We start from the raw sequence: 13,813 nt of genomic DNA, 5'->3' as shown, positions 1-13,813 counted from the left end.
TGACTAACGAACTCCAGGGTTGTGCTTGTTCCCTTGGCCATGCTGCCTCCCACTGAAGTCTTTCACTTCAGCAGCCTGCTGCCCTCTCCCCTCCAGCCAGGTTTCTCCATGTCCCTGACCTTGAGGACCGATCTATCAGAAGAGTCTCTCTCCCACCCATTCTGATCTTCCCGACCCTTTCCTCTCATTTCAGGCCAGACAGCCTCCCCCCTCCCTACTCCCCCTCCCCCAGAAATAAAAGTAGGCAGCAGGAGGGCAGGCTACCTTCTTTATGCAAAAGACTTAACCTATTTCCCATATTTTTGCTAATCTATGATATACTCCCGTGAAGTAAGACAGAGAATTTACAGAAATCTAGGTACTGTTACTTGTTTGTGCTCATACAGAAAGTTAAGGTAAAAGAAGGACCATGTGGAAGGTCTGTTAATACCAAGATTAGGGATCGACTTATTTCTGAGTCAGCCCCTTTCATGACGAGAGCTCGCGGTCATCGTCACGCACGTGACATCCCACGCATACTACATCTTGACAAGTTAAGTCCTTAATTTCCTGCCCCTCCGATCACCCAAAAATCCTTATCCTTTCTAGAACCATTACTTTAGAGATCAGTAGCTTAAATCACATTTTCTTCACAATGGCATGTTCACACGCTACCAGAAATGGCAAAGGAAAGATGGCAGGAGTGTGTGAAGTGGGACAAGTTAGAAGAAGTACTTGAGCGTTCTTCAGGAGAGAGAAACAAAACTTAATTTTCTTTTCGTACCACATTCAAATCCTGCTTAGGAACCACCTTCTAGGGCCCCTCCAGACTTTCTCTAATTGCCCTGGCTGAACTTGAACCAATGGGACAGAGCCTTATTTTTAAAACAACCAAATAGACCAGGGCAGGTAATATTCCCCAAAGAAAATCAGGGCTACTTTTGCACCCAAAGGTCTAATTCATTCACTAGACCCCAGGAGAATTCATAGTGGGAACTGAGGAGGTCACTTGCATCTGTGCAGGACTGACCCCTGCATGCTGCTGTCTGTCTTGCTCCTCCCGCAGAAGCTGAAGGGTCTTTAATTTAGTGTCGCAGCACTGAAGTTCCCTCCACAGAGCACAGAAATGTATCATCTCAGGCCTCAGATTAAGCGAAGATAATTTTTTAGCTAAAATAGCTGCATCTATACATTTCTCTTAATGATTTTACTATAGAATAGAAAGAAGTCTACTTTCTCTCCCTAAAGCAAAAAAGATTTTAAGCAAAGGCTCTCAACCCTGCCTTCTTTCAAGGAGTTCTGTTACCTCTATCTCCATTTCGGTGCTTACTACACAGAATTGTGTTTACAGGTCATCTCTTGTACTAGAAAGTGAGGTCTTTATAGGCAGATCGTGTTCCTCATTCATCTGTGTCCCTAGCACGCAGCAGGCACTTAAGACATGCTGTAGAATGAACAGACACATGGATGTCCCCAGATCACCCTGCAAGGGCTGCCGTAGAAGTATATTATGCAATTATATGTTTACGCATTAGCATAATCCGTGAAGGCAGACACCATATTTCATTTAATTTATACCCCCATGTCTGGAACATCATGACCACTAAAAAAATAAAAATAAAAAACAAACAAATGACAAAAACATGTTTTGTTAGAAAAATGAGGATGGAGGATACAGCAAGCAAGAAATAAATTATCATTATCTCTTGCCTTCCCACATTGCTTGGAGATGCTGGGCAACTCTTTTGGATGGAGTCATCAGATCATACCCACTATATGTCCCAATCATTCCAAAAAGAGCTGAACTTCCATCACAGAGTGGCCTTATAGAGAGGACAATGGAAGAGAAGAGTGTGGTCAGGAGGATGCTCGCTGAGCTGGTCACAAGAGCAGCAGACTCTTCCCTCATCCTAGTCAACTCCTAGTTATCCCTAAGATCTCAGGTCAAGTGCCCTGTCCTGTAGGAAATTTTCCCTGACCTCCAATCATAGTCAAGTTACCTTCCTTCAAAGCATTTCGCTCAGTTTATAACTGTATGTTCATTCGTGTGACCTTTTTGGAGAGTGCCTGACTCTTCTGAAAGTTCCATCAGTTGGGATCATATCTGTTTTGCCCATTATTCTATTCCCAGTGCCAAGCATGACATTTTCCAATTGGGTGTTCAGGAGTACATCAGTGCTGAATGAATGAATGAGTGAATGAATGAATAAACAAGTCCTCCTTCTATGCTCAACTCACACTGGCCCACATTTTCTCATTCCTGGTCTGATATTCATCCCCTAATACCAACCATTTTAAATGCCGTCTTTTGTGTATGTATAGGAACTGCAGTGTTCTATAAACCAGTCATTCTCACCCACCCTCACATATGCTTCCATGGATATTGACCCTGCAGGTGACCCCTCCAACTACCCACCACGTAGCCTCCTTGTGGCTTCTCATGGACCTTAGCACAATTTACTTGATTTAAATTTTACCCTTCTCGTTTTGGCTTTTCCATCACGTTGAATGAGAAATCCCAGTTTGGGTCCAACAATCTCTCATAAATTCCTATCTAGGACCAAGGGTATGAGAGACAGCCAAAGAATGTAGGGAGAAGGGACATGAATTTTGAACCGGGTATATAGGAAGCCAGACTGTTTTCATATTCCAAAGTCACAGACTGTTTTCATATTCCAAAGTCACTCGGTAATCCTGCTGATGAAGACACCCTAAATGTCAACAAAGAATACAAAACAAAAGAACTAACAGCCCGTTGAAAGCAAACCACAACCTGTTCATTTAACTCTGGGTGGCGAACACGCGATGCAATACACATATGACATTATTGAATTGTACACTTGAAACTTATATGATTTTATTAACCAGTTGTCATCCCAATAAATTTAATATAAATAAATAATAAAGAAACAAACAAACAAATCAAAGCGACGACACCACGAGAACTGGCAAATGTTTCCTAGGTGGACAGAAGGGGTGCCTGTGACACGCCTCAGGGCACCAAGACAATTGGGATCTGGTTCCACCAATTAATGGGGAGTTTCTGAGTTGTAGCTGTGTCTAGCAGTTTCTGAAATAGGCCAGTGCTATACCAGCTAAGACCTCTGAGAAGTCGGAGCAAACTCTCAGTCTCCAGCAGCAGGGAGGCAGGACACACAGTATCACCATGGCTACCCGGCAGAGCCTGCCTCAAAGCCTTTCAGGAATCTCTGCTATTTGTGGAAACTGGATAGCATTCCCCAAAGACTGGCATCCCTACACCCTCATGCACTTTTCACGATTACCTCTCTTTACGTTCTCTCCCTCCAATTAAAAAGGCAAGAGGGGACTCTTCCACTCCACTCATGCTGGGGATCCTCAGTGACGCTCTGCTGGAATGCTTCCGTCAGAGGCAGTGCAAAGCAGAGAGGATCCTAGCAATCTCCATTTGCCACAAATCCCATATGTTTAGAAATCACCATGTAGACCGTCATCAGCATGCTCTTAAATTCCTAATGGGATTGGGGCAAAAATAGACCCCCATTGATATGTGACTGCTGTGCCAGTTAAGGTCTCTCTTCTTTTGCTTTTCTGCATTCTGTTTTCCCAACACAGTCTCAGGGGGAGGTGAGTGACCGGAAAATGTAATTGCTATTGCACGTCTGCCACAAAGAACACCCGGTCACTTCCCACTGGGGACAGCAGTGGATGTTAGTCTGTACTTTTTTCAAAGAAAATATAAGGGAAATATATAGGTTGGTTGAATAAAGTAATGCTTTGGAAAACTACAGAAGCTAAATTTAAACTAACTTAAATTCTTATTAAACCAGATTTCGCCAAACAACTGACAAAACAAACACACAAAAATCATCCCAAAACTAAGTCTGTGAGGTTTTTTTGTTCAAAAAGTCCCTAACTCTGTTTGAGCACATATATTTGTGGTTTCTAGCCAGTGCATCTCCATTACTCCAGAAGAGACACTACTTTATTTTTAGGGTGATGTCTTCGAATTTACTCCTGCAACCCCTGTCCAAACACAAACTTCTAGTGGGAACTACCGATAATAGTAATGTCACCGAATTAGCCTCAGGACAGGCATCTGACGCACAGCAGACCAACCAGAGTTCTTCTCAGTGACTTTCAGAATAGGATTAAAGGGAAAAAGACCTTCTTCCCTCTGGGTGGGAAGCTGAGAAAGTGATTCTTGGAGCTGAGGGCAGCTGTGGTTCCCACCCTTAGGGAAGGCGTGTGTCTAAAGTCATGAAGATGACATGCAGAGAAATGCAGACACAATAGAGAGAACCCTGGGACATTCAAATACTTGATTTAGATATATATGGTATATCGTTAACAGTAAGCGGCCCCCCAAAATCATGTCTCCTTGTATACACAACCTGGCGCTGTCCCCTCCCACATTGATGTGAGTCTTAGCCATATGACTTGCTTTGGCCAGTGGGAATTCAGCAAATGTGATGAATTGGAGGCTTGAAAAGCACTTATGCATTGTGTACTAGCTTTTCTCTTGCTGCTTTTAGAACTTAGCCACCAGAAGAAGACCAGGCTAGCCTGCTGAAGACAAGTAGCCCAGCCAATAGCCAGCATCATTTGCCAGACATGAGAGGAAGAATGTCATAAACCACTTGGACCCAGTGTGCCACATGAGGGACACCCGAGATCAATGGATGAACCATCAAGCTGAGTCCAGTCCAAAATGATGATCCGCAGAGTTATGAGCAAATGAAATGATGGTCTTTCTTTCACCAAGTTTTGAAGTAGTTTGTTACTCAGCAATAAATAACTTGCTGCTGAGACCTTTCTGCCACCATGTGCAGAAAGTGGCTGTAGGACAAAAAAAAAAAAAAAAAAATGTACAAAGAAAAGTCCAGGTGTTTCAACTATACCAATGATCTCGGCCATCTGGCATAGATAACAGATATAAAGCAAAGCCCAGCCAGTATCACATGGAGCAGAGGTGAATCTCCCAGATAAGTCCTAGTTTCCAATCCACAGATTTATAAACAGATAGATGTTTGCTTATTTTAAAAAGTCACTAAATTTTGGAGTCACTTGTTACGCAGCAAAACCTAACTCGTATAACTTTCTTGAAGATGCCCATTCTTGCCTTTTTTATGAAGGCGCTATCTTCCCCATTTTGCCCCATCTGCTGTGCAAGACTGTTAAGTGAATTCCCAATATCCAATAACTCTTCTTTTAACTATGAAATGCTGACTTTGTGTAGGGAGGCAAAATACCCAACTAAATACTCATTCTATCCATTTCTCTTGAGACTGCATATGATTATGTGACACAGTTAAGCCTTAAAGAGGGATATGAACAACTGGTGGACCACATATCTTCCGCTTCCCACCTTCTTCCTTACTGGAACATAGAGGTGATGATTGGAGCAACAGCAGCTATTTTGAGACAATGAGTTAAAAAAGAAAAGAATCCCAGAGATTCCAGATCTTTTACTGTTAATCTGCTAAATCAACACCATTTCACCTTAAAAGGGGATAGGTGGATATTTTCAAAAAGCATTTTGTTAAAACTCAAAGGAAAACACAAAAGAAATAATCATAAGAAATATAAACAGCATGAAATTGTCATGTTTCTATCACATTTGACTCTAAAATCACCAAATAAGCTTTGAGTCCCCACTCTAATCTCTTCAAGATAGTGGTTCTCAAAAGGCGTCCCCTGACCAAAAGTATCAACATTCCCTGAGAACTTAGAATGCAAATTGTTAGGCCCTGGCCCAAACTTACTGAGTATGAAACCCTGGGGGTATGGCTGCCAATAGGTGATTTCACAAGCCCTGCAGGTGTTTCTGTTTGAAAGCCATTTCCTTAGGTTAATTACTTGCTAATTTCTGGTGGAATATTCACCCCCGAGCTCTTTCCCCCCCCCCCGCCCCCCTAGGCAATGTTGGGTAGAGCTTAGGATTTTAAATCAGAGAGAACTTGATGTCATGTTGTGATTCCGCCATCTTATCTGTGACATCTGGGGCCAGTTGATTAACCCCTAACTCCTTGGGGCCTTGATTTCTTCATAGGTAAAATGGGATATTACCTGATAAGATTGTTTAAAGATTAAGTGAGACAAGACCTGCAAAACACCTGGCCACTGCTGTGCCCAAAGTTCTCCTTTCAAAGTCTGCGCCACAGCTCTGTGGCCATAGGTCGGTCCAGCAACAAATGTTTGGAATTCACTGCTATCTTATCTTCAGAAATAAAAGAGAGTTCCCGAAGTCTAGTTCAAATCTTCCAAAATTCCTAGATACTCCCACTTCATCCCTGTGTCATGGTGAAGAGCCCAGCCTATTTCTTAACTGATTTATGGGAATTACTGACACCTATCACTAGCTTGGTGTTTGATCTGGCCGTTCTTGGCTGAGGCGGAAGGAGTTTCTCTCCTATCTAGAGCATTTCCATCCTCCCCAGCTCCAGATATCCTTCACCATCCATGTCTTTCCACTAACCAGAAACAGCCTCTAACCATGTCATAAATACTCCAAGAATTATTCACATTGGGAGATGATCATATGCTCAGAGAAACCAATTCAGAAACCAAGTGTAAGACAGATACTTGATCATCGTTTTCTTCTCCAGTTTATTGTGAGAGAGGAATCTATATCCATGATTAAAAGATGCAAATATTATGAAAGAAGATGTTATACAAAGTTATTTTCTTTCCTACCCCTGACACTTAGGTCCCTATTCAGAGGCAACCATACTTACCAGCTTTTTGGAAAAACTTCCAAAAATAGTCTATATGTGGAAAATTTTTGAGAAAAAAGCAAGAATATATAGATATAGATAGATATTTAATATATATATGTGTGTGTATATATATATATATATATTACATATATATATATAATCTGTTTTCCCAAAAAATGTAATATATTATATGCATTGTCTGCACCAGGAATATGGGAAGCATGAGACAGAGGGAAACTGACTAGTAAAAGACCTTAGTAATCTGCAAAGTCCTACGTAAGGGAAGCCCGAGAGTTCTGATAATATTATCTGCAATATAAAAGAATCTTATTCTGTGCCTCTTGTGTCTCTGGCTACACACAGACACTCTCTTGATGACTGTCTCCAGGTGTGCACACATGTGCATGCGTGTCTGCCTTCCTCTGCACACAAACATGACCACACGCATCTTTCGAGATCAGCATTTTCTATCACACCAATCTGGTTACTCACAGCCCTAGACTGGACTTTGGGCCTTGGGTTGAATTGTCTCTGGAAGGCATTGTGCTGGTGATGGCCTCCCTGTTCACTTTTCTCACGCCCAAGCCCGTACAGCAGCATCGTAATCTATTGGGGACTCACATGTGACATCGCCCAAGCCTCAAAGTGCAGTCTTCCCAGCTGCACACCTCCTCCTTCTGCACTGCTAACAGCCACTGACAAAAAGCCTATGGGGTCTTAGTCTATCTTCCCCCTGTTTTACAGATGGGAAATAATGAGACCCAGGCCTAGGCTTAGGGAAGTCCCCAAAGAACATGGACAGCATACAGCCTGGAATCAGGTCTCTAGCATCAGCTTAGGCAAAGTGGAGTTGGCTATCTAAGTGTCATAAGTTTGAACCTGGCTTCATTGCAGGAAAGCCGTGTTTTCTTGGTTCTGGAAACTCAGCTTCAATATCTGGAATGATGTGGGGTCATAAGAATAACATATAGAATAATTAGAATTATAACAAAACATACACAGAAAACCAAATAGTGTATATTATAGAATAGTGATAAATTTCCAACTTTAAAGTTGCATTCCTGTATTTCTTAAAGAGGCTCACCCTTAGAGTTCTGGCTTGCTTTCTTATTTCTGTAAACATCATTAGAACATATAGAGTAGTGTGTGCATAAGGGACGTAAAGATGATCAAATATTGCCTTTGTCCTCTAGAAGAGGAAGGTGTGGTGGAGAGAGCCAGTTCCTGCAGCTCAGTGAGGACTTCCTTCCGCGGAGGTATAATGAGAAACTCTGGGAACACAGAACCCTTATCTACCGGCTGTTGACAATATAAGGTCAGAGTCAGGTCTAGGGTGGGTGTGGACCAAGGCCAAGTGTGGGCTGAAATGGGAACACGCGTTTCCTGGCATATTTCCTCAATCATGCATGCCCAAGGATCACACGGTTACTCAAAGCCACCCCAGCGTCTCTCTGGAATGTTCTAAATAGTATCACCAGTGCTGCTGCCACTTTATGTCTACGCTTCCAGAGGCACAGGAATGCTGAGTCTCCCTCCCCTGCACCCAGGCACGCCCTTCTACCTTTACCACTGGGCCCCACATGACCTCTAGATGGAAGTCACCAAGAAATAAGCCTGAGGATAATTTGTCGAGCACGCAATTTGGCAATAGGGCAGAAAATCTTTCCTGACTTCTGCAGATAGGGGCTTACATCACAGCATGAAATTTGTTTACCCTTATCTGAGCACACAAGAAAGAACAAATTATCCCGTCCTTGTTATAAATCCAGCAGCCCTGTGTCTGCGGGTAGGTTTCTGCGTAAATCTCCAGCAAACTCTACTTGGCTGACTGTTCACTTTTCTTTGCTGCCTTCTCCTGGCTTCAAGCTCACAGAATCATCAGTCTCACTAAAGGACTCACTGGTTTTCATCTGTAGAGATAACAGAGGAAAAGAAAAAGAGCAGCCGGAGTCACTGCTGCCACAGAAACCCCACCACCCCGGTGTATGTCCTCTGTCCCAGCTGAGTCACGGTAGCTCAGTCAGCCAGCAGGAACCACCAAGCCACGGTGAGACCCATCTTGGATAGGCTAGGAAGCCAGAACATACCAGTTTGGAGGGCCTCTTGCAGACTCATCCCACTTGGGATGATCAGTGGGAATGGATGATCCTGAGTGAATGAGGCACCTGTCCCAGTGGGGCTTAAATGGCCTCAGAAGCCGTTTAAATAACATGGAGCAGGCAGAGGAAAGGGAAACCCTCCATACAGCTAACAGATCATTTAACCCTCAAAGGAAACATCCTGGGCCTGGATGCCTAAGCCTCAAAGACAGCAAGGATGGCCTAGGGAATTAAAAAAAAAAAAAAAAAAAGCATTAGCAATAACAACAATAGCTAGGGAGCCCTTACCTAGCCTGCTAGGCTCCATTGAGGCTGGGCTTCATCAAGTGCTCTAGCCCTCCAGGTGTATTGCCTCAGCAGTGCTCACAATAGCCTGGAAAGGGGTTTACTGTTAAGGCTAGGGAATCGAAGCACAGAGAGGTTAAGTGATTTGCCCAACATCACACAGATATGAGAGATAGAGCTTGATTAAAAGAAGTGGTCAGACTTCAGAACCTATGCCTAAATCTGTGCTTCTTAAGCATTAACGCACACAAGAATCCCTTGATGACCTGGTTAAAATGCAGATTCTGATCCAGCAGGTTGGAGGTGGGACCTGAGATTTCTTGAGATGCTGCATTTCCAACAAGCTCAGCTCCCAGGTACGGCCCACGCTTCCAGTTCAAAGGCCACACTTGGAGAAGCAAGAGTCAGTGCCCTGGGGCCTCAAAGTGGGATATGAGCGCCTCTGTTGATCCACCAATGGTTTATCTGTCCACAGAGAAAGAAGAACAGAAATTGGGAGTGAGCCACTAGAAATTTTATAACTATTTGACAGTTATTTTATATCTGCTAAATCTAATAACAATAATAAAAAGGAGCTTGTACTTCATTATTATTATTTTTTAATTTTCATTTCATTCTCCTAGTAATATATCTCTATGTTATTTTACAAAACTTTCAGTTCATCAAAAGTTGGAAATTATAAACAAAACAAACAGTCTAGTCCTTCCCTACAGATCATTTGAGAATCACTTATCTAAACTTCTACACTGTACTGGCTTCCTAACAGATGGGGAGGCTAGGACTATGGGTGTGTGTGTGTGTGTGTGTGTGTGTCCCCATCCACCTCAATTCCCATTTCCTAGAGGTTCCATTTTCCTTCCAGTCTTAGGGGAGTTCCTACATATCTATTCACCTGCAGATGGAGACTGCCATCCATTAAACCCCTCAAGTAATCTGAGTTCTGGTTTGTCTCTTCCTAGTTTTAGAACCTCTGCCAGTCACTCAACCTCTCTGAGGCTCTTTTTCCTCATTTGTAAAATAAAACTCACCTACTGTGTGATAACTTGAGACAAAATGACATAAAGCATGCAAATGGCTTATCACAAGACCTGGAGCAATCCCTAGAGATCAATAAAGAGCAGATACAATTATTATTAGAAAAAAATCTGCAAAACATAAATTTATATCAGGCATTATTGACTTTATCAGCACTGGAAAGAAAATTTTCTTTCTTTCTTTTTTTTTTTTAGGTGAGGTAACTCTTGGTTGATCTCACAGATTGCAAGGACCTTGTCAGTTTACAATCCCTATTTTTTTATTTTTTATGCCTACAGCACCTGGTCTTCCTAGGTAGTCTCCTATCCAAGTACTAACCAGGTCCGACCCTGCTTAGCTTCCAAGATCAGTCGGGATCGGGCTTGCTCAGGCTAGCATGGTTATAGACAAAAAAATATTTAAGATAATGCTCCTGACACTCGTCTAGGCACTGGGAAGTCAGGGTACTGTACTCCTTTCAATCAAATTCAATTAATTTCTTCTTCAACTTGGAGCTTAATTTCTTACAAAAGTCTACACCAACAGTGAAATTTTAATTTAAACCGCTAGGCTGAATAGTGCCCCAAGGCACTGCAAGATGTCTGATCATCAAGCGAAAATGTTATTATTTTCATTCTGCTTCAGAAACTTAGGCAGGTGAGTGAACTAACAGAGTTTAGAAAGATTTTCAATAATGGGGGATGAAACAAGGCAGGTTTTATTTAACTTTCAGTTAAGCAGAAATCCAGTTAACTGGAGACCTTCAAGGCATAGTGTTCCACCAGTTAAATGACTATTAGATTCTGCCTGTAATTATTTACATAATGAGTCAGGAGGCAGGAGCCTCTGGGGCTTGTGGACAATGGAAAACAGTATTAGTAAGTGTTGATCTAGTCCCTGACAATTGGGCAGGACTTCGTAAATCAGTAGGTGAGGGTTTTGCCTGGTGGCAATGGGAATTTTTTTTTGACCCTGCCCAAATGGCAGATTTCGTTATGCTCAGGTTGGCGTCTGTTTAAGTGCCTGCAAGAATGTAGTGATTTGATATAGCACGCTGAAATCCAATTGATTTATCTCAGTTGGCATGTCCCCAAAGATCTAATGACTCAGACCCTCCCATGGTAATACATTCATTCCTTCAAATTAGTCAGGATCTTGAAGTTGTTTCTTCTCTCCTCTCCCTGGGCTATCCTTATCTAGGAGGTTCAGCTTCCTTTTCCCAATGGGGCCATCTTCTGTCAGTCTGTTTCTGAAACCAGTGTGGGTGTACTAAATTCTAAGAAACAAGACCGAAACCCTTGGGCTAGCTGCTCTAGGTGAAGTATGCCCTGCTTAGAGAAGGAGGAAGAGGAAAAAGAAATCGTTAATGGCTGCATTTTGCCTACCAAGGTGCTCCTTCCTGTTACTGGTGACATTAGTGTGACAAATAATGGTCGGAGGGCCAAGGTGCCATGTCCAGTGGGGTTTAGATTCAGATCTGCCCAGGCCCATATCCTCTTGGTTGGTTGACTTGGAAGCCCTGGGATAGGGATAAGTCACTTCTGACATTTCACTTTCCCCGGCTCTAACATGGCTATTAGGATGATAATAGAACCTGCCAGGTGAAGCTGTGGGGAAGGTGAATCAGGTAATGATTACGAATAGTAATAGAATAAATCCCTCTGCTGTCTCAGAGACCAGATTTCATCTTTTTGCTGGTTTATAGTAAAACGTAGCATAACCTGCTAGCCCAAAATATGCATTTTGGCACAAGGATTATTGTGAGTTGAAGGCAATTGAGAAGAAACAGATACAAGAAAAGCTCTCTGCCCTTTCCCTACAGACCTGAAAACAAAACATAAAGTCCCCTTGTTAAGGTGTCCCCTTCCTCACTTCCTATTCCAGGAAGGGAATAATAACCTTATCATTGGAAACAAGATGGCTCTGAAAAATGGTCAACTCAAACAAACCTTATCTAACCAGCCCTTATCTACCATTAGTTTCTCCACATATTTGTCTTCCCGCAATTTGCGATCACTAGCTCAAAGTCCTTTTACTTTGTCTTGTCACTTCTCTACAAAATTATTGTTCTTTGCTAAGATGCTAGACAAGCCTGCGTTCTAACCACCTCTTTGATCTATTAATTACAAAGTGTTCCTGTGTGTATATGCAGGATACACGTTAGTAAACTTCCATTTGCTTTTCTCTTCTCTTGTTAATCTTGTCTTTTCTCAGTCTAATTTGAGGGCCCCAACCAATGAAGAGAGATAGAGCAAAAATGTTTTATTTCTTCTCTTGTAATAGCTATGCGCAGAGTGGTTATAGCCCCTTCAATTTGCACAGTTAGGTAAACACAGCTTATATACTTATACTTTGGCTCATTCACTAAATATCCCTTGTCTGGCATCCCCAACTGCTCTTAGGACTCTTAAGACAAAGGCCTAATTCTAACACTCATTAATCCATCACTTCAAAAACGCTTACTGAACGTCTACTAAGTTATTCAGTAGAAGCTAGTTGGTGTGATGGGGCCTGAGTAACCACAGGGCAAGGATTGGATTTTAGGCCCTTTGGACAGCATGTGAGAATGATGGATGGCATAAAGTAACAGTTCAATAAGGATTCCCAGAACCAGATTGCCAGGCACAGCGGCAGACTGCTGTGTACAGCACTGGACATTCAGCCTGGCCACAGGGCCCAGGGCAGGGCTAGACTGAAAGTAAATCCTCACCGTGTGAAGTGAGAATGCCATCCCACCTTTCACTCCTGAGGTCCAGCCAGATAACTCACTGGACAAACTGGAAATCGAGCCCCCATGCCATGTACATCAGCAAAACCATTTCCTGATATTTGTTCTTAACAGGCCCTTGTTTTCCTCTTCTTTTTTTCCCTATTTCTTCTCTGTGATCCATTTTACTTTAGCAGCTTCCTCCTGGTTCCACTTAACATCTTAGTTTTGCAAACCTGAGCACGTACTTGAAGCTCAGAATCACTCTTTGAAGAAATGTTTCTCTTGGCCCATACAGAATGAGAATATTGGGCTAATGCAAAGAAGGATTCATTTACTCAGTACATATTTGTTAAGCATCTACTGTGTGCAGGACGCTACACTGAACAATGGGGGAGCCACAGTGACACATCAAAGGCGAGGCTTCTGGAGAGACAGACAATGATAAGTAAATAAGCAAATACAATTACTATCAATTGTAATAAGTGTTATGGAGGAAACAAACAGGCCGAGGAAGTGTGAGGTGTGTAACAGGGCAAGGATTGGATTTTAGGCCCTAGTTAGCAAATCCCTAAGGACTTAATTGAAGGCATTAAAAACGCAAAAGATTTAGCTTTGTGAAGAGTGGGATGAAGAACATTCCAGGCCCAGGGAACAGTTAGGTCAAGACCTGAGGCAATCGCAGGCTGGGTGTGGACAGGGAAGCAAGAACCCCTGTGGCTGGAACACAGTGGGCAATTGGGAAACTGTCTGGGGATGAGGCTAGAAGGATGGTGAAGAGTCGGACTCATGAATGAATGAAAAGGTGACAGGTGACATATTCATCATCCTCAGGTGGGACCAAGGAGAATGTGGGGTGTGAAGACAAAGGAATTCAGCCATATTGGTTACTGTCTGAGCCAGGTGGGTGGCCGGAGGTCACCACCACTCCCTGCCACTGCCTCGTGTCTGACTCTTTGCGGGGCACTAGCTGTGTGGCCGTGGGTAAGATGTTTAAACTTGCTATTCCTCTGCTTTCTCATCTGTAAAAT

General features: G+C 42.7%; 1 pseudogene; it reads right to left on the bottom strand.

Moving 5' to 3' along the window:
- Positions 1–10,365: 10,365 nt before the first annotated feature.
- On the bottom strand, positions 10,366–10,484 carry LOC111740226 (annotated as a pseudogene).
- Positions 10,485–13,813: the final 3,329 nt, after the last annotated feature.

The sequence above is a fragment of the Pteropus vampyrus genome, unplaced genomic scaffold, assembly GCF_000151845.1.
Source record: "Pteropus vampyrus isolate Shadow unplaced genomic scaffold, Pvam_2.0 Scaffold59, whole genome shotgun sequence".
Taxonomy (NCBI): domain Eukaryota; kingdom Metazoa; phylum Chordata; class Mammalia; order Chiroptera; family Pteropodidae; genus Pteropus; species Pteropus vampyrus.
This window is presented reverse-complemented; position numbering and strand designations above follow the sequence as displayed.